We start from the raw sequence: 27,530 nt of genomic DNA, 5'->3' as shown, positions 1-27,530 counted from the left end.
TTTTTAATATTTCCTAAATTATTATATGTAACTATTATTATTTGCTGAAGGAGATGGAGAAGGTAGTACCTCCCAGTTAAAAACATCCTACTGGTCAGTGTTCTTTCCAAGGAGGCAGAGGACTTGAGTTCAGCTCCCCTCTTGTCTAGAGGCAATTCAGTCCCTTGCCTTATGTCTGCATCAGGTGCCCAGGCTGTGTGCAAGCTCTGGCTCTGTCTTCCTCTTGTGCAAGCCCAACTACTCTACAGAAAAGCCAGATAGATACGCTGGGCCAAAAATAGGGCACAAGCTGGTGTGTGATTTTGTTACCTGGCAGCGAAGACACTCACTTGGGAAGGACAGGATCTATAAGCAGTCTGCTCATTTTTTCTATATTGCTCAGCACTAGAAGGGAAGCAGTACTGTGAGCAGAGGTTGAAAGCCAGGTTCCCCAGGTATAGACACACTCGTTGGGCTGTTTGTAACAGGGTGGTCTGCAAAGAGCAGCTCCAGTGGGCAGGGGTGAGGCCTCCCCAGAAAAGGGAAAAAGAGACGGTTGGAAGACATTTTATATGGTCATCTCTGGCTCTGGAACGTCTCAGAAGCAGAAGCATGCAGAAGAGCTTTAGATAGCGCATGTTCCTGTGTGCAGATAATGGAGTGGCATTTTGAAACAGTTTGGACATGGCCGTGAGGTTTTTCTGGGGGGCAAGGAAAACAGACCAGCAGCTTAAATCTGTCCTTCAAAACACAAACACCCACCCCACCCCTCGTTTCCCTTGTTGGCCCTATCAATGCAAGAGGACAGTGGACTTTCAGATCAGTTTGCACTCACAGCCTGAGTCCCTGCTCAGGAGAATGAAATGCAGCAGTTTGCAACGCAGCTGCTCCTGATCACATTAAGTAGTGACACCTGAGATCATAGCCTGGCTGCTCAGGGATGCTTTGTCTGAACTAAATCTTATACTGCAGTAAGCCATGTTAATGCTCTATGTAGATGTTCACTGGGAACTAAAGGCACTGCAGGTTGATTTAGGTATAGAAGTATTTGAAGTGCGTACCTGCATTGAGTCCACAAACCAGTGCTTGGGAGGTTTTTTGTGCTATCATGGGGAGGTTGTCCTGAGCAAACGTGCTATTGCAGGTTTTGTGCAAATTTGACAGCTAATGCACCCAGGCAAATTGGATGGGTCCTACACACATAGCCTACACTGTCCACTGTGGAAACAAACGCTGTTTAATTGTGATCAGGCTGCTGTGAACAGGTATCCATAAGGTGGACTCATGCAGGTTGACTCCTCTGCCTTGAATTTAAACCCTTAATTAGCTTGAATTGATTTCTCTCAAGTACCCTCATGTAGACAACCCTCAAATCAAAGGGATTAGCCTCCAGTTTAACTCTACTGAAAAAGCTAATTGGGGAGAAAATGAAAGGAAAACATGAAAAAGGGGATATTTAAGGGAAAGCTTCAATGCCCTGGTGAAAAAGAAATGTCATCTAAGGTGAATTTGACACAGGTGGGGTGATACTGTGCCTGCATGGTAACATTGCATAGCGTCACCTACTTTTCAAGTGGTTTCTGTATCTGCTATGTTTCACCAAGTCCAAAAAAAAGAAGTATTTGTCACTTTAAAACACATTATCACTCCCGGTAAAATTGTGTATTTCTCCCCCTTTGATAACTGATATTCCTCAGATAATGTTAGAACTGGAAGCAAAGCTTTTCCTTTTCTCAATATTCAGCTCTAACTATTGAGAAATTCTGATCTCTGTTGAAGAAGCCAAGCTTCACATAATACTGTTTCCCCTAACCTTGACTAGTCCCCTGTTTCTAAGTACTCTGCCTTTCAGAGGAAATCCTGGGGTAGGGACCTTTGAATATTTATCAAGTGGCATAAGGTAACTGAGTGTTGTAGCCTACCTGTAGAGAAATGCTCTCTGTAGAAGCAGATTTGATAATTATACAGAAAAGAGAACTTGTTTTCCTGCAATGTAAGATGATTCACACCTGGCCTATCCTCACTCCGCAGTATGCTAAATAATGCATGCATTTTCTAAAGGATATTAAAACATGGTGGTAAAAAAATGAAACTGAGAGAGGAGCTCATATAATGCACTACATCAGGGGAAAAAAAAATCAGCAAGTATAAATGGAGAATGGCTGTGTCAGCCCTCATGGAAATAACACATTTTCTTCATAATCTCCCGATACATGGAACAGGCAGTTCCAAAGAGCGGCTGTCCTGATAACTGGCTTGAAAACAAAAGGAGGCTGAAAAACAGTAGAGCCTGCTAGCTGTAATCTGCACAAATACCTAAGCACTAGGAGATTGTTTCAAAGCATGAAATACAGCAGTGTGTGCATGCTAGGGTGGTGAAGCAGTCAGCAAGGAGACTATAGGTGGCACCCAGCGGGCCTGGGAGAGTGCCGGTACTGCAAGGGTTAAGAGTAGAGGGAGGCATTTCTACCAGGACCTACTACTGTAGGCTAACGAGTAACTGGTCCAGGTGCAAATCTCACTTCACCACCACCTGAGTGATTGAAGAAGTCTTCCCTACTCCTTCCTTTAAGTCACAGTGGGTTTTTTTGTCTTGTGATTTCAGACTCCTAAATCCAGTCAAACTACTTCTGTTGGAAAAAAATAAGTATGGGCAGAGAAACATCTCTTTCTTCTAAAATCAGCTTTAAACTGGAAGATAGCACAACTACTTTATTGTGGTAAGTCTCAAGGCAATGGGTGGCGTGGCAAGAATTACAGTGGGATTTCTTTCAGGCAGTGTGATGTATACCTCCAAAATCTTTGCTTTGCATGTTGATATTTATTTTTGCTTTTTCCTCTTCTTAGCATTCCCCTCGCTATATGCCTAGTTCTCTCGGCTTATCAAACTGTGTTCTTTAGGATGCCTCTGCAGCTTCATGGGCCTTGGAATGATTCACACCTTGCGTTTCCCAGGGAGTAAGAGCGTTCCCCAGGGGTGCTCTTGTCTCTGCAGCAAGTTTAATACAGGCTGACTGGCCTTGCTAGGAGGTATTGTGATGGTAGTGCTTGATTGCTGAGGACTGGGTGGCCAGTGGAACAGCACAGGACTGAGATGGCTACGTGGAAGTAGGGTTGCAGCAGCAGAAGGTATGAGGAGTAGGGCTGAAGGCTAAGAAAGGTGGAAAATGCTTGCAAATAAGGCAATACATTGGTGGCTTTGTCAAGAGTGCTGTTGGTAGGAGGTTGGATCAATGAATGTGTTCAATAGCTGCTATGCATCTTTTATGAGCGATTCCTTCCAACTGCTAGGTAGGTTTGTAGGCTACTGTTTCACTTTTTTAGGAAACTTGGCTATCCTGTCAAGTATGTCCCTTTCATGGGGTATTTTTCTTGCCTGGAGCTGTAAAAAATAATCATACCAGCTCATCTGGTAAGAGTCTCTGGTCACGCTTATCTTACAATATGAACATGAGACGAGGGACAATGAAAAGAGGAGGAGGGCACCTTAACCTGTAACGCTGAGGCTGTCTCTCACAATCCCAACCTAATTATTTGCTAAAAAGGACAAATTCTGCCTTCCTGGTTTTGGTACCATTCCTGGGAACAGCTGCTGCTCTCCATTGAATGAATGCCTGTGTTCAAATTTGCAAAGTGTCCCGCGTCCTGTATGGCATATATGCATTCTGTAGATTTTGTCCTGGGAAGGAGGTGAAAAATGTAACAAGTCTAGTGCATAGTGTAATCAAAGATTTATAAGTAGCCATGTATTTTTAATGCATATAAAGTAATAAGAGCTGTACAGTAAAAGAAGAAATGTGACATTAAATGGTTGCTTCTGCCAGTTTTCCACAAGGTATTATCAAAGGACTGTTTCAGCAGCAGGGTTGCAAGACTGCATCCTCCAATAGGGAAGACAACGATTTGATCAGGCTCCAGTTAAGGCCAGGAGCCTCCTGTGCTTGTGGGCCTACTCAGCTTCTCTTGCATAACTTTAAAAGAAGCTCAGCTGGTCAGACCAAATGGCCAATCAAGAGATGTTTTGTAATGCATCCTTTTATTTCATTCCCGTAACTGACAACTTCAAAGCCAGTATTTAAAATAAATAAAAAAATAAAGGTGGTTGTGATCAAAACAGAGAGGAAGCATTAGTGCAGGATGGATCTGTAACCCTCTGGCCCAGGGTACTGCTTGGCAGGCAAGAAATTTTCTGCCCCTTCTTTTCATATATATCTTCCAGTGTATTAAACCTTTTTCAGTGTTTTCTTTTTCCTGAGCATCCCACTTTCTCCTTTTGTAGTTAGCTCCAGAAAGTTGTGTTTTCCCTTATTAGCTGCATCAGAATTTCCTAGGGTTAGGGGAACTGGTGCTTCTGGGGAATTATTGAATTCAAGTTATTTGGTGATACTTCTTTCAGTTTCTGCAAGCCTTGCAGGATGGCTAAGGCATATATCATTTCATTTTCTGAAACGTTTAGGTCACCAATTTGTGTTCTAGCCTGGCAGTGTTTATTTTCAAATTGTATATGAACAAGTGTAAAGATCTGCGAGTATAATAAAATCAGTGTGAAAAGAGACTAAGGTTCATCACAGGATTTCTTGCAAGTTAATTGTTGGAAGCATTGGCATACAATCTGGCTTGCTTATCAAATTGATTAAAATGGTTGGAGCAAGAGGCAGTGTTATGTCTAAATTCAGTCAGATTTGTCTTAAGAAAAAGTTTGTTTAGGGAATGTAATGAGAAATAAAGTAAATGCAAACAGCTGGTATCCTGCCATTTTGTGACCTGCCTTAAATGGTCTGTTTGGAGAATCCTCTTGGTGGGAAAGGTCTGATATGTGCTGCTTTGCTGAATGCTGCTTGATGTATCCTTTGTGGTGCCTTCTGTGGCCTAAATGAAGTTTTGGTTCAGCAGTTACAATTTGGGGAACAAATACTGATTATTTGGTACCCCAAAACATGCCAGATATTTTCTAGTTTTGCACTGATTTCTACTATTCTATTCTTTGCTTTTATGTATTCAGTGATAAGTGTTTTGGAGTAGCTGCAGTATCAAAATTGTTAATTTTCTGCCACTCGGTACGTGTGCTGATATGCCCTCCAGCTTTTCCTCTTTGGAGCCCTGGCATCCTGCTTTGCTCACGTGTTTCCTGTGAGAGAACTAAGCCTGCCTGCGTGGCCCTGGCTCGTTTCTATTTGGCCTGAGAAGCTAATCTTCACAATTATTGTCACCAATTCAAGCCCATCCAAGTAGCTGGCTTTGAGAATATTTGAAATACTGCTGCCACTGTTTCAGAGACCCAGATGTACTAGCCTGAAACATTTATGCTATTAAAAGAGCTGTGAGAAATTTTGGATGAGGCTCGTGTTGACTTCGCAGCCAAGATTTCCCCCTTTCATTACAAGACTAGCTTTCAAACTTCTGATCAAACCATGGACTAACAGGTTTATTTCCCTCACCCCCCAAAATCTAATTTGCAAATATAATCTTCAACCTGAGACTCGGAATTGCTGCTGATTGGAGTAGCGTGAGGGAAATCAGGCTGTGTAGTTCTTTATTTGATACCATTAAATGAAATGCCAGCATTAGTTAAAATATCCACCAAATGCCACAGGTTTATACCTTAAGTGCATTATTCACTAATTGTTCTTTGGTATTTCCCTGAGGGTGAAAAGGACTTTAGTCAGAAAAGAAGAAACAATGGTCTGATCAATCACAGGCTTCTTGAATTGCTAATAAGAATCAGCGACCAGCTCAGTAAACATGTTCCCACCAGCCTCTAATGCTGGTCTGTTGAGCTTTCTGCAGCCCTCTAATGTCATCCTCATGATTCTTTACATAATGTACATGCTGAAATCTTTCTCACTGTTTTCTTTTTTTTTTTTAATACTGCCAGTAAGCCAATGTAAGAATGTGTGAAACTATGTCATTCGTCCCCTGTAAAATGGTGCTTTTTAACTTGTAGAAGCTCTTGAAACAGAGATGCTTTACCTCCTTATCGGCACAATGCCCGTCATGTCAGAGCCAGGGTGACACGTCACTGACAAAAAGCTAACATAAAGTCTCTACTGCACCTGAGTACAAGCAGTTATTATCTTTTTTTATTATGATAAGAAACTAGTAGTGGTCTAAGAAATGGTGCTAAGCTGCTGGTGTAGTCAAGTGCCTAGTGTTTTTACAACTATCTTGTAAGAATGTGAATATGCAGCTGGGTATTATCTCCCTTGTCTACTGGCGAACACTGCGATCTTAAAGCTTTAGAGTCATTGAGGCCTCTGTGACACAGCTGTCATGTTGGGAGCTGCTAGAAGGGACTGCCTTTGCTACTGCAGAGAGATGCTGCTGGGAACATCTGCAGCTCCCCATGGTCTCCTCTTCCATTACAGAGAATTCTCAGATGTTCCAGGCACAGAACAACAAATAATGCCTTGATCCCCCAGGGTTTTCTTTTTGCCATCTGAGAAATCATTTAAGAAGTTTCTGCCATGCATTTGAAACAGAAACATTCAGTGAGTTGTGTGAATGTTCCCCCCTTTGCCTCACTCATGATCAGATTGAGACTGAATGCCACCTTTGGAAATATGCTTCAGACAAACCAAAGCCATTGAAGTTCTACCTGGATTCCTGGTGGAAATGTAAAGGACTGTGAGAGATGCAAAGAGACAGGATAACCTAATCTTTTCTTCTGTCTGTAAGCTGAAAAACTTGATGTAAAGTTGTGTGAGCTACTGCTCCTGAGCAAGGCAAGCTTTGTTTAGCGGTGCTTTTTAGTTAGAGATGTGCTGCTGATGGTTTTGATTCTGTTGAGAACTGGCTGTTGGAAAGGGCTAAAATGTTTTATTACCCTGCTCTTGGATAAGGGCATGTCTAAATAGAAAGCCGTTTGGGAAAGGACTGTTCCATGCCCTTTATTTTTTGCTTAAAATGTTTGGCAAAATTGGATTTTATTCTTGACTCAGCAATAGATAAAGAATATAATGAGATAGCACCAAGCAAGTTGTGTGTAAAGTGATTGCAGTTGCATAGCTTTAAGACTGTTTTCATACAGGTGTCTGTTATAATAATTTAGTTACGCTGTGCTTCCTGATCAGATTTTCCTAAAGATCTCTGCTGTATGCAAACATAAAAGAACTTGGAAGCTGCTAAGCCTTCCAAAATGTTAATGTAAACACGTTGCATATGTAGGACTAGTGAGCATTTTCTAGGCCAAATTCATATCAGAGTGTGATTAACTGATTAACTAGCTAACAGTCAATTGCTATTGATCTTGGGCAAGTCTGTGCCACATGGGTTTGGTTTGCAGGGGTCATTTAGTGTGGCACTTGTACCCTCTGCAGTGGAGGTACCTCCATCTGATCTGGTAGCTGGTGCTCTATTTTCAGAAATGGGCAATAAGCACTTCTAAGAAACAATTTCCCTGACCAATTTTAGGCAATTATCGTAGAAAAATACTCCATGATCTAGTAGCACTTCTCCCTACATAAAGCAAACCCAGCTTCTAGTTCACATTTCAAAACCTGCGTGGATGAATTCTGCCTCTGATTTCTGGTGAGATTGTGAAAGTACAAGTAGTGGCAGAATGTACCCATTGGTGATACAAACATTAGGAACACTTTTCTCCTGCTTGGCCTGGGTGAATCATCTGAGACTTAATTTTAATCTTTTGCCCAGTAGCGCAGGACATTGTGCCCAGGAAAGGCTTCCATGGGAGTCAGGTTCTCAAGGAATGTGTTTTTTGGATGGAAATAGCAACAGTGCTAGTGCCAAGAGGCTTGTTTCAGGCTGGGTTAACTTGCTTTTTTCCCCTAGCTCATTCATGGATGAGACTAAAACCGATGATATCTGGGATGGATTTGTGTAGTTTCAGCTCTGTCCCTCTTATCCATTTTGCTCAAGTGATGAACTGTGCAGCAGTTCTTTCTTAGCAGGGGAAAGGCAACTGGTCGTGTTGTATACAGTGATCACTTGGCACTTAACTCCTTGCCAAGTAACGTAATCAGTCATCGCAAGCAAAGCTGTGTTGCTATGTACTCGTTCATTTTGTTTGCTTCAGTGTTCGATTGAAGAAAACAAAGGGTAATATGCTATTAGAGAAATCGTGTAACCTGGCAATTAATAATATTGCTCATACAGACCTTCTTGTGTCTTATAACCAAAATGATGTGTTAAGTTTAAAGATAGCCCCAAACTTTACTTTGCATTTTATTTTAATGTTCCTTAACCCTCCTGCGTAAATACAGCTCTTGAATGATCACAACAAGAACATACCGAAAGAGGACTGAAACTTCCTCATTAATATCCAATTTTGGTACAATACAGCGTGGTATTAATGTCATTTATGATCATGTACTGTTGTCAGGGCCCTGACATATCTGAACATAACAGCATGACTTTTATAACCTTGTTACAAAAAGCAATTAGGGGCAACATCCAGCTCTGCAGTTACGTATCACGTGGAGATGTAAGGAGCTTCCAACAGTGAATTTAATTAGCAGCAAACACAGGGTACTCGGTGACCTGCAGTGCAGATAACACAGTTCCTGTCCGGCAATATCAGTCCCTTTCTATAAAATGGTACCTGAACTGCTCTGATGCTGGACCCATGCATAACTGACAGGCTTCCAAGGAACTGTGGTTGGAAACTTCCAACCTGGAAGGCTGAATCAGGAAACGCAATGCCGTAAATCCAATCTTGTACCAAGCAACACCATGAAGCAGCTTTAAAATGCTGAGGAATAATCCAGGAGGAACTACATGCTAATGCCAGCAGTTACCAGACATTTCTCAAGAATGTATAGAACAGATTTTGGTAATCAAAGCTGCACTGCACAGAGTAATAAAATGAGCTGATGCTTCGTATGCGTTGGTACATAAGGTTAAGGAGAGTCATGACATACAACTTTGTGTGAAAGGGAGTCTGGAGGACTTGTATTGGCTGTGATGAAGGAATTCCTTATTTGACATTGAGGGAATATTAAAAATGAATTAAGCCAGACCTGGTTTTGTTAAGGTTTGCAGTGCTAAATTCCAATCCTCTGAAGTGTCTGAGGTTTCAGAAGAAAGCTTGTTAGTTACCCTGCACATCTCAAACTAAACGAGCTGATAATTGAAGCCATGCTCTGTTGGGATGTAAATGAGGAGTAGGTGAGATGTGCTTTTTCAGGGTGGGAAAACTGTGAGCATCAGTAATAGAGTGCTATAGTAGCTGGCCTTTCCTGCAGACAGAGCTGGTGCCAGCGCACTACATAGCATCCTGACCCAGCTGAGGTGGAAGAGCCCTGAGCTTTTCCCAGCTGAGTGTCCCTCGCCAGCACAAACTTCATGGAAAACATCTGGAGACACAAACCAGGCAGCTGCCTGCTAACAGGTAGGGTCTCAGGAGATGTAGGTTGCATATCTATCCCCAGTGAACTGCTGAATGGCACTCTGGCTGCTTTGGAGAGCCTTGTGGCATCTCCACTGTAGAGCAAGCCTAATGGTGTTTGCCCTGCACTGCAAGGGGCTGGGCAGCCCCACGAGAAAATGTCTCTTGGTATTTCTGTGGTCCCATGGAAGAACAATACCTGCCATGAGAAGGGCAGCTCACATTTTGCTGCTGGTTTTCTCTCCTGCTCCATGCTGTATGTTTGTTCTGAATGCCTGTTGGGTTTCACAGTGTTGCAGTCTGCTTATATCCATTTCCGAATCTGACTGTGCCTAGTGCCTGACTTAGAGCCATTGCTGCTGTGATGATCCTGTTGAGATGCTTGCAGGGGGTTACTTGCAGGTAGCTAACTTTAAGTTGAGTTTGACCTAGAATAAGAGCAGAGATTCTTTAGGATTGTTCTTAAGTGTAACCTAAAATCTTCGAGCAAGAGGTGCAGAAGCAGCCAGAACTGAGCTGTATGTGCACAGAACCAAAAGCAACAGGATTTCAAATAATATATTATTTAATTATTATTTAATAAATAAATTGGTAATAGGTGGGTTCCCTAATTCTCATCTAAGCTGACTTTCATCAGGATAACTACCAAGAATAACTACCTCTGAGAAATGTAATTCAGCTCACTTGCATTGGCACGTCCAGACTTTCTGAGGCTTGGATCTCTCCAGCAGCCTGGGAGCAAAGCAGCTGTGTTTGTTTGAAGCCGTAGACTGTTTTAGAGCACTTCAGATCTATCAGTTCACCTCCACCATTTTTGCACCACCTCAGGAAAACAGAGCAATTAAAATCTTCTCAGTGTAATTTTTAGCTCTGCACTGCACCCAGCAAGTGAAAGGCACGAGCCAGCCTCGCAGACTGCTCCCAGGTCCAAGCATGAAGCTTGGGAACTATCTATAGATAAATACAGGGAGAAGGATACCAGCAGGGCTATGCAAGATTTCTCTTCAAGTCTTTGTCCTGGTGTAGGTTTGTTCTGTGACGTTGAGTGAGTAACTTCATTTCTTTGGCTTCATATCCATCTGTAAAGGGACAGTCACAGGCCTTCATCTGCTTAGCATGGCTGGGGTGAATACTGCCATTTTAAAGCTTGCTCTGTGCTCTGACCCGCCCTTGGGGAGGACGTGTGGGTGCTGACAGAGAAGAAATGGGCAGCAAGGCATTTCTTGTTTGGTTTTAGTAGCGCTTGGCTGGACTCATCTGTCTCCCAGTGGCAGGAGGTGTTTGCAAATACATATGTGTGCGAGTGCTGGGATAAGGTGTGTCCTGTTCCATATGGTATGTGCAGATGTATGTTGGCAGGTGTGAACTGTGTAACTATATTTGTGTGCACTGAGGATGGTTTTGGAAGAAGAAGGAGGCTGCTGAGAACTCTGGCTAGGTACTCGCTTTTCTTGTAATGTATTACTTTAATTTAAATTCACTTTACAGTCAGTGCACATGAGAATTATTTTGAAGGTTTAATTTGCTAGCTGCTGAAAGCAATAAGGTGGCTATCAACAGAGAAGAAATAGCTTGGCTGTTTGTTAATGCTCTTGGGCTGTACTGTAAGTTCTCCAGGCAGCTGTAATGGTAGAGGAGCAAATAAAGCATTGTTGCTTTTAGAATCGTTTGTTTTATTGTATCAGTAGTTTTCTGTTTCTAGATATTTACACGTAAAGTATTTTCTGGGGCAGATAGCTGGGGGAATCTCTGGATTCTCAAAAACATTCAGACGGAAAAGCTGTTAAACCATGTAGAAAACATAATGTTTGGTCTCTTATTAGTGGCAAAAACTTCATTACATTTATTATGTTTGGATTGGTGCTAATTTTCTGGCCATTTTGGTCAGCAGAAACTGTACAGAATTGCCTATATTTGTACTGGGAATTTAATTCCTTAGGATGGTGAGATTTGATTTTATCTGCTATAAGCAACCATCTGGAGTAAGTTTATTTGTGTTACGTGGCTTGCATGTATTTATACTTCAGACTGAGATCCCTTAAATTGAATTCTCTGAATTTTTACATATCATATAAATGACATTTGCTTGCAACACAGTGGAGTGATTACAGTGAATACTAAAATGGCAACATTCTGCAGTAAAAAAAAAATTACAATGTAAAATGAACATTCATTTACAACAGAGTGTAAATTTATACTATTTAATGAAATGCATTCACTGTGCAGTGAAATACTTTTTGTGCCTATTGAAAAACAATTACAAAGCACAGAAACTTATAACATTTAACAGAGACATTCTGTTACACAGTAAAAATTGTGTCATGTTTGTTAAAATTGTATTTGATAGAGTGAAATAAACATGGTCTGTGCATATGTTTATTTCTCTATATAGATAAAATTAACAAAAATTATATGATTACATCAATCTGCTATAGAGCAGAAGTCCTATACCTGGGCTTATTCAGTATCAGTCATGTTCTACCATGCAGCAGTACATCATTAACTGTTTCCTTGTGGTTGAGAAGTTGCCTTCCTCGGGGGGGGTATGAGGGGACACGGCTTGTCAGGGACCGTGATTGGGTGTAGAAATTTCTGGAGCAGGTCTCGCATGACACATGAGCAAATGCTTTTAGCTGGTAGGTTAACCTTCTTACCCATCTGCATGCAGTTGGTGGGACCAGGGGACACTCCTGCATCTCTTACAAGGAGAAAGAGGGATTGACCAAGAGGTTGCTTTACAAGCAAAGTGGCCCCTGTGTGAACAGTTATGTACAAGTTCTCTCTAAGGGGTAACAGATCTCTGGACAGATGTTATTTTGCCAGTATCCGAATGGAATACATTTGTGGTACTTGGCAATAAAACCCTATTGTCCACATGCTGGACTTGTTTTGGGGAGGGACTCCTCCAGCTCTTGCAGAAACGGCTGCAGCAAGTAATGCTTGTGGTGACAGTATAGCTGGGGACTATGTTATTCTCACAGGTGCTGGAGATGATTGAAGCATAGAAGGAACACGCATTTGTTCTAAGCCCAGTACCATCCACTGCCATGAGAGAAGGCTGATGACACAAATGCATTTGTGCTTTCACCACTTTACCTTCCGTAGACATATACTGAGAAAATGTGTATATTTTTGGACAGATTCAGAAATGTTTTTTAATGGTATATGACTGGTAATTGCAGTGATTCATTAGGCCATAATTGTGCTAGTGAAATACAGGGTTTCTGGCTAGGCCTTTTGGGGATTGTTCCGGACAGCCATCAGCCATGCTATTGAAAGTAATTTTTCCTTTGTTTGCATGCAGTCTTCCTTTGACACTCCTCAGCTTTACAGGACAGCTTAGGGAAAAATCTCCTGGAGATAGCCCCAGCCATCAGGCTGTACTGGCACCACAGCTCCAACACCAATCCATTACTGGGGTTGGCACTGAGGCTTTCTGGTGCGACCTACCCCACGTGGGGGCTTCCTGGTGGAGGCATGAATTGTTGCAATCCTCAGGCCACTCCGACTGATTGCAAAACCTGCTCATTACGCATTGCACCTCAGGCTCTGGAGAGCACTGGAGGGTGATTTAAGATCTCCTCAGCAGGTGGTGGTAGGCAGACATTCACACACGTTGTTGGGGTGCAGGTCTGTGCTCCGGAATCACTGATGCTAAATTAACATATTTATTTGCTGATACCAGTGTGGCAATCCTTACCTGTCCACAGATCCCAAAGAATAGGCAGGTTCTCGCTTCAAGAAAAAAGATTAAACAACCGAAATTATGGTGCTGATCATCAAATAGTGCAAGATGCCTTTTATCAGTGCAGATTCTGACCTGCTTTCTGTTTGTAGCTGGTATTAAATTCCTGGGTGAAGATAACCATTTACTGTGGTTTACATGCCTGTTTCTGTTCCATAAATGTAAGGAGACTTGGCTGTCTTGGGCTAATAACTGATCTGTCCATTTCTGTGTTCATCTTGGCCAGGGAAGTTGTCACATAAAATAAACGCAGTAAAGATGAAGCTGGCCATTCCCTCTCTCCTTTTCAAAGGCCATCAGCTCACTATGTTGCCGAATAAAATGTTAAAACTTGATATTCTGAAATAACAAAATCTGGTTTCCAGTTGTCCTTTTTATTTTAAAAGGTGAAAACTTGCTATTTATTCCAACCAAAATGTTGGTTCAAATTGAATGGGCAAGAGGGTCAAGAAGTTGCTTGGGTTAATTCGTGGATTTGCTGCTACTCATTTTCTCTAAGCTGTCTGTACATTGCACAGAGCAGCTTGCCAGGGCTCCCCTCTCTAGTCTTTAGGCCTAGATGCACAAAGATATTTGCTCTCTGCTTTCAGTTAATTTTCCATTTCACCTCAGTCCCCAGCTTTTTTCCTGAGTGGCTCTGGCATATATATTCATTATATATTCTCAATAATGCTGGTCTTGACGCTCAGCGACCTCCTTGGCTGTCTCCTCGTATAGAGCATGAGCAACACGTAGCAAGGGAGAAGTGGAGGACTCCAGGGAGGCAACTGGGATGGAGCTGATAAATGGAAAGAGTCTGAGGGAAAGCGACAGAAAGTGGGTGAGCGAAGGAGCTGCACCCGAGGAGGAGGAGGGCAGGGGAAGCGAGAGGATGGGCTGGAAGGAGGGCACAGGGGGCCAAAGGAGGGTGAGAGACCCTGAGAGGGCATGTGGCATCCAGGGCATTGCGAGCTGGAAGGGGTGGGAGGGGAACCAGCCCTAAAACAAAGCTATTTGAAGAAAGGCAAATTTATGAGGAAAGCGGGAAGAAGGGAGGAAGAGAAAACCATGCAGAGGCTGTGCATGGATATGGCATTTCCAACCTGAATGTCTGCAGTTGGCAAAGACAAGGTTGCAGGAGGAGGGCAGGGGCATGGCGAAACCTGCTCGTGGGGCAATGGAGAATAGCAGCACCATTGCAGAGCCCCTCCCTGCTTATTCTCTCTGGCTCTGCTGTCCTTCTCCCTGCCCCCACCCTGCCTTGCAGAATTTATTCTGCTTCTAGTACTGTTTCTGTGCTGAACGAACCAGCACTGTACAAATTAAGAGGACAAGATGTTCAGAAGTGGCAAATTCACACTTTTTTTTTTTGTTGTTTTCCTAGCACATAAAAGCAAATTTAGATTGGTGGTGGGGAGGGCAACCAAACTTGGGGGGTGGGGGGGGACTGCACAGAAAAGTGCTCAAAGCTGAGTGCCACATATCAAAGCAGCTTATAAATGAATCTTTGAATTAACAAGGTGGGTTGCAGCAGCACTGGTGCTAATAATAAATGGCAATTTTCTTCCCATAGAGACTTGAGCAAAACCACGCATTGTCTTGAGACAGGTCCGTTTTTTCTTAAGATTACTATTTCTGTAAATACAGGACAAAATTTCCTAGCAATATTTGACCACTGTGCCCTCAGTTTCTTGGGGTCAGATGGCATTTAGCATCCTCTGAGTCCCTGTTGTTTTGGCTCTCTGTTGAAATGGGTTTTCTGGCATGGGGTGCAATAGCTGCCAAACAGAAGCAACGCAGAAGATCAGCCTGGCAAAGCTGACAGCAGCTCAGGGCTTGGTGGTTGCTTTTCAAACCAGGGACCTGCTCAGTGCAGCTAGGAGCTGGCTCTTGTTTGTGAGCAATTCTGTGGAAATGAAGAACAGAAGAAAATCTGTTCTTTAACCTAAGCTCTGCCCAAAGAAATGCCAAGGAGAACACATATGGCTGTCTTCCGTGAGGTACTCACAGGCCTCAGATTTTGAAAGTTATGCAAGAGCCCAAAGATACAGATTGGAAAATCCCCTCTAGGCTGAAAGTACCTGGTTTCCTAATTCCTTGAGCCAGAGGGACTTCTGCAGCTAACTGCTGCTGTAAATTCAGACTTCGAGATCAGACTCCTGCAGCTGTGCCATAGCTGTGGAGGGGTCTGCTACCCCTTTCCCTTCTCTGTGGCTCAGTAAGGATTACATTTTTTAGTGCAATGGTTAACAATTCAAACAGAGGGAAAAGACGCCTGAACATGCTACTGCCAACTGCTAGGTTTAATAAAAAAAATTCTTTTGACCTTATTTTTCCATGGAAAGTGGCTTTTCAGAGGAAATGGTTCAGAGTTCTTTTAAGGGGGAGGAAGGGAGGGGAAACCCAAACCTATTTACCATGTCAAATCCAGCGAGGTTCACTGAAGAAGGGGAAAAAGAATTTGAAACCTCAAAGTTTCATATTAAGACTTTGAATTCAATTTTGTTTAAACTGGAAGCACTACCTCTTTTCCCCCCCATTCCAAATACACACAAGAGTTGACCTTGCACTGCCAAACTGTTGTTCTTTTGACTTTCTCAGCCATCTCCAGTGACAACTTTCCTTTTATTAAAAAGGAGCTAAGAAGAAAGGGGACCTGTTAGAAATCTGGAATTAGAATTTAAAGTCCCCTCTCCTTCAGGTTTTTCCTTCCAAGTGCTAGAGTTTCTCCAAGGGAAGTGGTGTGCATTGATACTCTCCCCATGATGAACAAAATCTCTCTTGTCAATGTAATAAGTGCAGAGAGGCAATACATTGTCATAAATCCAGCCCAAGACTCTCTTGCAAAATAATTACACTTCAAGGAAATTTTAATCTCATGTTAATGAGACCCCCTACAATCTTTGTGCTCTCAGTCATATTAGAAACTGATTTATAATTAATGACAACTGCAATGCCACTACCTTTGCATGAAAGAGATCTTTAGCTATCTCCTTAGAAGGGTTTCAAAAAAATGAAAAATATGAGAGAAGGGTTTAATGGCTGCTTTGCCATGTTAATAATAACAAGTGGATCTCACTCCTAAGTACCTGGAAGCATAGAATATATGAGCAAGAAAATCTTTGTACATAGAGCGTTGAAATTACAGTAGAAAAGATCTTATTTGCGTAAAACCAAGAGTGTATTCCAGGTGGCATAACATTTAATAACTGTATTTTGCCTTAAGAGAGGTACTGAAGTTAATACTTTGACCAGGATTCGACAGTTTACAGAGTTCATATTCAAGATAGGGATGTTTGCAGAATTGATGTCATTAAGAAGCTTGTTAGGCATAGGTTAGTTTAACATAGAAATTTTTTGTTGTTATTCTTGTTGCCTTCTGCTCTTTTTTTTTCTTTCCCTCCACAATTTACCAAATAAAAAGGTCCCTAATGTCTCTACATTCTTCAACAGCATTAAAAAATCTGGGTCTGATTAATTAAAATCTCATTATCCATCATAATTGCAGTAGGTATGCAAAAATATAAGATTTATTATTCAAGGAATTAATGCATTTCTAGAACTCTTTGGGGTTCATATGAGAGTTGGAAATGAGCACTGTATAATAATTTGTTTCAGGAGAGCTAATTAAGTCAGTTCATTTATTTGGTTATCTAAGCCTCGTCTAATCCCGTATACTGCTAAAACCTTGTGACGCTCCCAACTTCATTACTGATTTGAATTAATATGAGGACACAAACAGAAAAAGTTCTTTCCATTTAGTAATGCATGGGAGGTGCCAGGTCTGAGGCCCACAGGGTGAATCTGTAGTGTGCCAAACTGCCCTTTTCTTCCAACCAAAGATCTGGTACTTTCCTATTAAAAGGAGTCCTTTGGTCCTGCTGGAGTCTCTTTGGATAAACAAAGCTAAAGCTACCTATATTGCAGCTTGCCTTTGAACCCCAAGGGGTCTGGGAGGGAAGAAGAGGGTTCACAAGCAAGCTGTGATCATAACTGTTGTTACAGTTGGCATTTACTTTGCACAAAGGGTCTGCGTTATGGGAAAAGAAAAGAATGGTCCTTGTGGTCATCTTTCTTTCTGCTTCTCTGCCTCATGCCATACGCTGGTGACTATATGCAAACAAAAGAGTCTACTTGTCAATAAACAAAGGGTATTTGTTTAAGATGAGGATTAATTTTGAGTCCATCTGACAGCTCTCTGTTTGAGGATGCTTACTGTGAGGGTGGGGGGAAAAGGCCATGGGATCTGTCGTCTGCTGTCTCTTGTTGAAAAGGCTATTGGTTACTTTTAAAACATAAACCCAAAATACTTTTAAAAAAACAGTGAAACAAATTGTTCTGATTGCCTCACTCTAATTCTGGGGACTCTTTTGCTTTGCAAATATCATGAGATAATACATTAGTAAAGTTGAGAAGATGACTACTTGGTGTTTGCAAGACAAAACCATGTTGTACACCCAACTCTGGATGCCAAAATGTAGTTCAGAAGCGGGCTACAAGGAACCGTGGGTCAGAACCTCATGTAGTGATTCAAATTTAATTTTTTTTTTTTTTCTTTTTTTTGAGGTGAGTTGCTTTGCGATGCTGGCTTAGTAGATTTCAGAATTGTGTATGACATACCTGAGTGTTTATTCCTTCCATTATGGTCCTACTCTATTTTCTCCCAGAACTTTCTACTCCAGTATAGGCAGTTGAATAAAGGCTAAATTCTCCTAGCCTGGCAGCACCACCAACAGACTGGCAGCTTCCCAGAAGACACATGTGCCTAAAGACTTGTTTAACTGCCCATTTAGAAACAGAGCTCTGCTGAAATAGAGCTCCAGGAAGCCAGTTTTGGTATGTACCCTTCGGAGTAGATCACAGGTATCCGAGTCGAATGTTATGGGGAAAGCTCTGGAGACTTCGAACCTCATGCAAACTGGCCATATTAGGCACCCACTTGATTTCTTTTCATAAAACCATGCCATAAAACTAATACTTAGGTCAGAAGCTTTTTGATTATGCTGTATGCTGCTTCTTAAGGAAATCAAAGGGAAAAACAAGTAGCAGTTCTGGAGAATTAGTATGAATATATTGCATTAGGTAAAAGAGATCTACAGGAAACTTCTGTTATGCTAAGGAGGACTGAAAAAGTATTTCAGTCCTTGCATTGCTGTAGTAAGGGAATTATTTATTAGCAAGCTGACATAATAGAGCAGTGGGTGTTCTGAGTAAACTGACTTATAATTTGCTGTTTTGCCTGTGAGTCTGCAGACCTCCTTTCTCATGAACTGAAGGCATTGCCTCATCAGATAGATGAAGTGATGATGGCTTTCTAAAAATCTTAATGTTTTTTTTGGCTGTGCACAACTTCTTCATAAATTCTACATCCAATTCATTTTTTGCAGCCCTGGATGCTATAGCTTTTGATTAACTAAGGTTTGGGTTTTCTCTTCCATTTTGTAGAGAATCTCCGTTATTAGATGCTGACACCAATTGATTATCCCGCTTTATTGCATCTTCTAAGAATACATAACCAATTAAATCCCTCTGCCTTCCTAAGGGTGAACAAGCCATGTAGACTCTTAATAGTCCCACCACAGCATGTTGTTCCTTTGTTACTAGGCAGCAATTAACAAGTTTTAATGGAACAAAAGCTCCCAGAGACAAGCACAGCATGATAATAGGAAGGTGTCTACTTTTTTTTCTTCTCAGCGTGGCAAGATCTTGTATAACCCTTCCTTCCTTCCCCCCTTGGGTTGAACAGCTCTGTCAAGGTGCTCGGTGTGGGATTTTTATTCCTTCCCTATCTGCCGCAGTGCATCTAAAAATAATGGTATTTACACATGTTCAATTATTAAAGGGTTCTAAAACATAAATCTGAACTGCAGTCCTGTTAAGAGCAAGAGGTGTTTTAGTGTCAGTAAAGGGGAAAAATTATCTTTTCTTTTCTTACCAAGATGATCTCTGTGGTGCCATTGAATTCTGCACTGTCAGGTTTTGCTGATGGAGTAATTGTTTTTTAAAGTGATTCTTTCAATGTCATGTTTATGCAAATTAAAACACGGCAAGAGAAAGGCCAAGAAGGAGACTTGTCATCTTTCCAAAATAATCTATATGATTATTTTTTTAAACAAAAGTCTCAGTTGGGAAATAATTGCCTCTGTGCATGAGATTAATAATAACTAAGTAATTTGCTATTGTTTTTCATTAAGTGAGTTGGTTTTCAGCTGAGCTATTTAAAAATCTAAAAAGGTGCCTCCTGAAATTCTGGCTATTTTTAAAGTAAATGAGATGTACTTAGTTATGTTATGGAATGCAAACCACATCTTTTTCCCCAGGGAACTTCAACCTGTCTGGGCTTAATTTTCTGCTTTTGTGCATGCTAGGTATTTTTAGATCTGAAAGAAGCAGGACTGTTGCATCTGCATTACTGGGGAGCCCTAGTGTCCTGGTCTGTTCTTAAACACCTCTTCTGCATGGGGAAAGGATGGGCTGGGCTGGTGAGCGGCTGGCTGGGAGAAAGGCTGGTACAAGGGTCAGTCCTCCCAAGTAATGGAGGAGCCCTGGGGTAAATCGCCAAACTCCTCTGTACAATCCATGAAAGATAGCACTGTTGTCCTTTGTCTTTTTTGAAAATGCAAACTTAGGAAGGCTCGATCTGTTTCCCACTGAGTGGCTGGACAGTGTCTGCCTTGGTCTCAAGAGGTAGGAGTAAGAAGGAGGAGAGCTTGCCGGTGTGGAGAAAATGGACATATTTATGGTCATTAACTTTCCCACTGGAAAGTAATGCTTCTGTCTAGGAAAGTGTTGTGTTTTAATTTTTAAGGATAAGATGTCACAGGAGATGCACGTGGGTGTTTGTGGTACAGCCCATAATCTGTGTCCTTCAGAAAAGCCTGTAACTGTGAGAGACCTACACTAAAACTGGAAACCACGTCAAATGTGCCTAATTTCAGGCTGTGCTGTGAACTTGGATCGTGTTGGGAAGTTGTGAAGAGAATCTGTCCTGAGCTTTGAGAAGAGATTTCGAAGTAAAGGTTTCCATGAACGTGTGCTGAATTCATGCATCTCCACTTATACCTGGATCTGAAAAGGTGCTGCCTTCGTTATTTCTGGTTTATTTCTCAAGGAAGTCCTGTAGGGAGCTGGTGCGGTTCCTCAGTACTGGTGTACCCACGGTTTCTTTTCCTTTTTTTTAATATTTTAAGCTAGAATATAGTGGTAGACTCTCAAGAATTTGACGAAAATTTTGGCCTGCAAACTTTGGCAAAATTTAGATTTGCTATAGAAGCTTGTGGCTTGAAACTCATTTCTTAACAGTTCATTAAAAATGTAATGGGTGACCTGGTATCTGTCAATGCAATTAGCCGAGGGTGGGGGGAAAACAGGGACTCATTTATTTTGGATAGTAATGTCCTCTCTGTTGGACTCTTGTCTTCATAAGCAAGTGCTTTATCAGTATGTAGGAAAAAAGGGTCTTGCACTTCAGTGCTGTCACTTTGGAGTGATGCTTGAAATGCTTTAGCAGTCATGTAGCTGCAGCAAACAAAATGTTAGCACAGTGAGAGACTAGAATAAAACATAAGGTATAATTACACCCTTGTAAAATATCTGATGATACATCTTCACTGGGAACTCGAGCTATATTATCTCCAAAATAGTGCAGTACTACAGAATGAGAGGGTCTAGAGATATGAATTTGAAATGGAAATTTTCTGCTTGCCTTTAGCCTTAGTGATGGAAAAGTCAATTTTAAGGAGGAGATGTACCAGAGGATGTGTGTAGAAATATGAGTGATGGAGAAGGTGCACTTCTGCCTGCCCTTGCTCGTAAGGTATTAAGAGAGGGAGTCAATTATACTGGAGGACAACAAACTGAAATTGAGAGGAACTGTCTGCACTATTAACCAGTGTGACTCTCCAGGACTGTGTACACAAGTCTAGAGAAACACTGAAGAGGAATAACCTTTTACATAGGTGAGCAGATTTATCTGGTGGTATCAGTCCCTGGTTCTATAGGACTGGGTATGGTGAATCAAGCTCTCAGTGACAAAGTACAGGAGAAAACTCCTGTATAAACTGATTATTTTGTGACTCTCGATACCCATGTTTCTCACCCCTAAGAACTCTGTCTCCCTGCGGTAATTGAGTCTTGTTTTTCCTGCATTGGTTTGCAGTGTAAAGTGGCAGTATAACTTCAGACCATCACGATGATAGGGCAGCAAGAGCCTGTGATCAGGCTAGCCTTCTCCTAAAGCTTGTGTGGGATGTATGGAAGTCAAACAAGCTGACCTGCCATGGAACATGCATGCAAACGCATGCTCTGCAGCTTAAAACATCTCCTTGAACATCCCCTGTCATGGTTTTTCCCTAGTCTCCCGTGCAAGGAGAATTGAACCGGGTCCCATAGTCACAAAAACCAACAGACCTTTGGTCCCGAGCAGTGCAGTGGCCCACTGAGTGCAGGCAGGTGGGAGGTGTGAACCCATGGGTAATTTGTATCAGATGTTTCCCTGCAATAACAGTATTTGAGGTCATTTCAATAACTTGATACACCTGCGCTTTTCTTAATAGGCTGTTAAACCATTTCAAACTGTCCAAATCTCCGTGTACAATGGGATATACAAAATCATGGTAATGCCATTTCTGAGAGGAGCAAACTGCTGTCAGATTCCCCTCCATATTCTCAAAGAGCCACTGTACAATTGCAAATCCATTGAACTGCACTCCATTATCTCTTATTAATGGGAAATTGTCCATAAATTGCTGAGGCGTGACTGGTTTCTTTTCCCCAACACAGCTGCAGTCTCTTTATCCTGTGATATTCCAGCCTCTCAAAAATAAAAAGAGAAAGTGGTGTGTGGGGATGGGAGGGAGGAGGGGGGCTTGAAACCACTCATGGCAGCGTCTTCCAGCAGCCCCTGGCAAGAGGAGCTTCTTCCCTGCTGCTGAGCTGGCCCAGCACAGGACCGTGGCTGGGACTGGCTTCCCAGCAAAAGGGTGGAAAAGGGAGATGAGCAACTAGCAGGGACATACAAAAGTAGGAGCAGGAAAAAGGAAAGAATTTACTGTGTCATGGCTAATGTGAGGTTATGTGAAGAGAAACTGTTCTGTTCACAACACTGTTGTGGACCGCAAACACATTGGTGGGATGATGCCCTTTCAATAACACCAGCTTCCCCTCCTCCTTCTCCTGATAGCCCTTCTTTGCAGAGGAATGGCTGGTGTGGATGAGCTCAGAGAGTGACCCAGCACTTGCCAAGGGCTGTGGAAAGTTCCCTCTTACCTTTTATATCAGATCTTGTAGCAGCTGGGAACAAGAAACCAGTTTGATGGTTGGATTTTCAAAAGGACTCAGTGCTCCTTGGTACAGAACAAAAATCTGCCACAAACATCACAGAAGGAGATGCTGAAAACTGAGAGTATCTAAATCTGGCCTAGGGCTGCTGCTATCCATGGCTCAGAGCTGCTTGGAGGGGGAGAATGGTGGAAGGTATGGTAGAGGGAAGGCTGGCTCTTAAACTGGGACTACGGCTCCGAGATATGTTGAAGTTGGGTCTTGCAGTGATCAGCTTTGCAATCCCAGTTCCTCATTTTAGAGCCCCATGAGTTATCTGCCCAGACTTTGTGCATCTATACATGCAACGCAAATGCTTCCGAATAGCAGGAGACATGGGGCAGGGCAGAGGTCCAGGCACATTTGGTGGTTGCCCTGTCTGTATGGTCCCTTTCCTCCTGTCATGTTAGGATGAGGAAAGGAGCTACCTTGTGGGGCGAGTAACAAGAGGCCATACAGTTTTCCCTGTGTTAATTATACTACAGACTGTTTAATTCTGTAAATGAGCTGCTTGGCAGGCTTTCAGAACAATTACACAACTCCCTCTCCTGCTCTCTGCAATAGCATCAAGAGCAGCTCAGCTGCGAAGCTGATGAGCCTCGGCACCATCCACCTCATGGTGGACATCTGACGAGAGCCTCTGTCCTGCCAGTGTGCAAAGCGGGGGCACCCTGCAGGGCCCCCAAGCTTATGCGCCAGGTCAGTGGGACTAAACCGTGTGAAGGAGAGGGAAGACAGGGGAGCTGTGCAATGCAAGCCACAGTCAAGTTAGGGAAGAAGTAATGGGATGCACTGGCTAGAAATTTTTAAAGCAAGATGTTTAATTAAAGGCATGCTCACCGAAGCCATTGGAGAAAGTCCCTGTGGGCTTTGGGGCAGATGTCTAAGTCTCCCAGGGATGCGAGTTCTGCATCTCCTTTGGCCATCAGCATGTGGAAGAGCACGGGCAAGTCATCCGTTTGTGGCTCAGCCTCTTCACGTTTTGAAAGGAAAACACGATCCCAACCTCCTTGCAAAGTCCTTTGGGATCAGCTACAGAAAAGACCAGCAGGTATCATCATTAAACAGGGATAAAAGGCAGCAGCCCCCGGAGTTATGTATAAGAGACCTCAGGTCTTGACCAGGCTTGATAGGGCATGACCTCTCATAAATAAAATGTCTGTGCCGTTGAAGGGTATAGCCAACACAGCAAATTAGCATTTGTGTAATTGCATAGTGAAATATGATCAGGACATGAGCAGGAGTATTACCTCCAGGTTCCCGTGATGACTTTTCACTACAATAAGTGTTACAGAACACAAGGTACTGTAAGCGCAAGGTTGCTCACCCGCTAATTACTGTGCTCTGAACTTCTTGCCTGAGGTCTGCAATGCAAAACATACTGGAAAAAACGTCTTCAATTTTTTTTTTTTTTTTTTAAGTGGCAAATACAACTTTGTGTACACTGAGCACCAGCTCTTCTTTCTGCCAGAAAGGTCCAATGCAGTTTGTGAGCTAGCAAAATAAATCCAGTCATCCAAAGTATGGTAAAAAATATTAGTCTTTTATGAGGATCCTTAATAGCAATGAAGGGATTCTAGAATTTGTTGAAGAAAATGATGGCATTGAAGAGAGAAGTGGCTTTCAGCCCTTTGATACATAAGGGTTTATAATGCAATATAATAGAGGCTTTTTTCCCCAAAGGATACATGAATTCCATTACATCCTATTACTTGCTATAAATTTAATATAAAAAGTCCCTTATTTAGAATGACACGTAGAGAGGGGTATTTATGAACCAGATTCTTGGCTGTTTTATATAAACTTTACATCAGTTGAAAGTTTGGCCCTTAAGTGCTACTTATTGATTTATTTTTTTTTTTTATTATTTCCCCCTCATTATCTGTTTTCTTTCGTATTACATATGGACTTTCCCTGCGCTCCAAGTCTGGCTGGAGACTGATTGTAGGGAGATATTAAATAATTTAGTGCCTGTGATTCTAGAAATCGGGGCTTGGGCTGAGCCCAGCCTTTCAAAGACAACCATCGCTTTCCGCTTGCATTTTGTGACATATTATAGAACGCTACTTCTCCATGCAGCAATTTTGTCATTATTCAAGATAGAAAGAAAAATGGGAAATCCGTTACAAGCCAGACTTTGTTATGACACAAGAGAAGAATCCCCTGGGAAGTTAGATTAAATTCTCTTTGAAAATAAAATAAAAATGCCACCATGCTTGACAAAATTAGATTTATTATATATTTGTATCAGAAACTCTAGGTATGCTCCTTGTCAAAACTTCTTTAGATGCTGAGATATGTGAGACAAAGCAAATCATTCCTTGAGTCATTGAAAGGGAACTTCATTACTGAATTGGAATTAAAAGATTTGAATAAGAACAGAAATCGGTGGGTTTATCACCTAGCTGGAGGCTGGCTGCTAGCTGTGTGTGCGAGCCATTTAAAACCGCTCAGCTGTGAAGTTGGTATGTACAGGCAGAAGTGCGTGCTATGAACTTGTTGCCTTTTACAGTGGTTTAAGCAAAGACGTTTTATTCTGCAACTGGAGCGAACTCAAAAGGGCAGATCACTTAGCAGATATGGCTCATCTAACAGATGATAACTTGCTACACCTTGCTAACTAAATTGCTTTTGATTGTATATGTGTATCTTGAAACAGAAAAATGCCATTTTGTATGATTAAATCCCAGGGACATTGTGCATGTTCAAAGATTTTTCTACAGCTAGTCCCAGTCCTACAAGGAGCTGGGCGTGCTCACCTCTGATTAACTCATGTCATAGGTACTTGGCATATTTTAAGATTACATTGCAGGTCTGAGAATTGAAATTAATGGAAAGACTTTACTTTCCTCAACTGTGTATTATCCTAAATTGTGCATCTCAGAAGTATTGGCTGATTCATCTTCTGTGATCTGCTCCCAGAGGTTAGGTGTATGCATATGAGGAAGCTGGAGTTGTCATCATAGGCGATTTAATTTTCTGCAGGAAAACTTGCAGAAGGAATGGGGAATGAATTGCAAATGGCATCAAGTTTGAAAGGGGAAAATAAGATAGTCAAAGAGGAGTAGACACCATCTGGAGAAGATGCATCCATGTTGGATACCTGGTCTTTCCCAGGATCCCGGGCATGGCAGGAACAGATGTGCAGAAAGTAGCTGCCTGTGTAAAATATGCCTATGTAAAATGAGATTGTATGTAACATACGCAATAAATGCTGGACAATAGGAACAGTATTAGAGCAGATTGTGTCTCTAGATCTGTGGGAACTCTTCATGAGATTGTAAGTTTGACTTGCTTCAGGGAAGTTAGTTGTGACCCTCAGAAAGCAGGGGAGCAAGAGGCTTTTCTTGCTTTCATGGTATTTCCACTATTCAGGAACAGTAATGCCAGAAAACGAGACCATGTTATTTTATGATTCCCAGATGTGTTGATAAAAGGCCTGTGGGGGAAAACAATACATGAAAACATATAAACGGTAAGCTCTAGAGAGACACCTCTGAAATAAGAGGGGAAGAAAACTGTATGTTCATTGCGGGAACTGGTATATTGGCCAGGAGGGAAGGGAAGTGGGAGGAAAGGAGGAGGAAAGTAAGAAGGTTTAAGAGAAAGTTGAAGAGAAGGAAAACTGGGGATAGGTGAAAGAGCTTACCTGTGTACATCAAAGAAGAAAGGAGTCTTAAGGCTTGTTAATATAAAATACTTCTATCCCCAAAGTTTTCCTTCCATACGTTAAAAAGCTTATGACAGATTCTGGTTTCTGGCTGTGAATTTAGCTTGAAGTCCCTGACTCTAGCACTTTGAGAGAGAGCATTAAGATTCATTTAAAATCTTTTATTCCTTTTGATGCAATAAAACCTATATGGTACTTTCCTAAATGAGTACCCATTAAAGGGACAAAGCTGTGAAAGAGTCGTTTCCCACAAAATATGAAATCCAATAAGGTTTATTACCTACCATTTAGTGAATGGCAGAAGCCTATGAAGTATATGAATAAGTTTCCAATCACCAATTCATTTGTCTCCTAGAAGATGTACAGCCGCAGTATATCCAGCTCTTCCCCTCCCCCATAGGTCAAACATAGCATCAGATTTGTTTATGCGCCATTTAACTTTCTTATATCTTATACTACATTATAACTTTGTCTTTTATCTTCCCGCCACCACTGGAAGGATAAATTCAAAATACCTCTTGACCCTGTGATGCACTTGACAGCCAAGCCTCCCTACACGGTCTCTAGCTCCACAGGCACTCAAGGGGGGCAGCAAGCCATTTGTTCCTCTATTGCTTCTGTTTATTCAACACTGTTGATTAAAAAGCTGTTTCCTGTTTATATAGATCTGCAGGTATTGGCAAAGAAGAAATATTAGTAAAGTCTCTACGGACAACATATCAAATGGGACGAGGGCAGGGGGGTGATGCCAGTTTTTGATCGTACGAAGGAAGGGAAGCTGCCGCGGTGGTGTTCAGCGGAGGTGGCCGCCACGCCACAGTTTGGCCGATGGCAGAGCCGTTTGGGATGGGTGCTCAGAGGGCCAGAGCAGAGGAAGGCCATGAACTTTTGCTAGGGCCAGTTCTCCTCATAGTCTTGCTCAGGTCTCTCTAGAAAGACTGATGCCGATGGCTGAGGCCCAAGGAACATGACGCATGTCTGTTCCCCAGATCTGTGGCCAGGGCTGGTCGCAGGAGAAGGAGGTGAGGGGGTCAGAGTGGTCTCCAAATAAGCTCAGTCTCCAAACTGAGATTTCTGTTCTGATGGTGGAGGCCAGAGTTTTGAGAAAGAGAGGAATTGCTGCTTTTGGTGGCTAAATTCCTTGTAGGATTTTTCAAAAGCGTGAAGCAGGTAATTGCTGGTGCACCTCCCTTTCGTCTTTGTAAAACAGGGAGAATATTACTTCCCTGACCTGTAGCACTGTGGTGAAGATATTGCAAGGTCTAAGATGCTATAGTAGCAGGGAGATCTACACAAAACATGCTTGGGGCGAACCATTTTAAGAACAGCCTGTCAGTGCAGCTAACGGGATATTTCCCATGGTGTTTGTAGGTTCACGAAATCTTCGTTACCAATTATAATTGATGTTGGCACTTAGCACCAGAAGCTGTATTCCTGAAAACCAACCCCACTTTTTAGCTGCTTTTGTGGTATGGAAAGGGGAAAGTAGTATAGGA

The 27,530-nt window shown here is 42.1% G+C and overlaps 1 long non-coding RNA gene across 2 annotated transcripts in view; it reads left to right on the top strand.

Moving 5' to 3' along the window:
* LOC115345108 overlaps positions 1-27,530 on the top strand; it is a 75,145-nt gene that overhangs the window by 3,511 nt on the left and 44,104 nt on the right. For both annotated transcript variants that reach the window (XR_003924721.1, XR_003924720.1), the window contains exon 2: positions 2,585-2,699. This is a non-coding gene — a long non-coding RNA (uncharacterized LOC115345108). The remainder of the gene's footprint in view (positions 1-2,584; positions 2,700-27,530) is intronic.

Source organism: Aquila chrysaetos, chromosome 8 (genome assembly GCF_900496995.4).
Source record: "Aquila chrysaetos chrysaetos chromosome 8, bAquChr1.4, whole genome shotgun sequence".
Taxonomy (NCBI): Eukaryota; Metazoa; Chordata; class Aves; order Accipitriformes; family Accipitridae; genus Aquila; species Aquila chrysaetos.
This window is presented reverse-complemented; position numbering and strand designations above follow the sequence as displayed.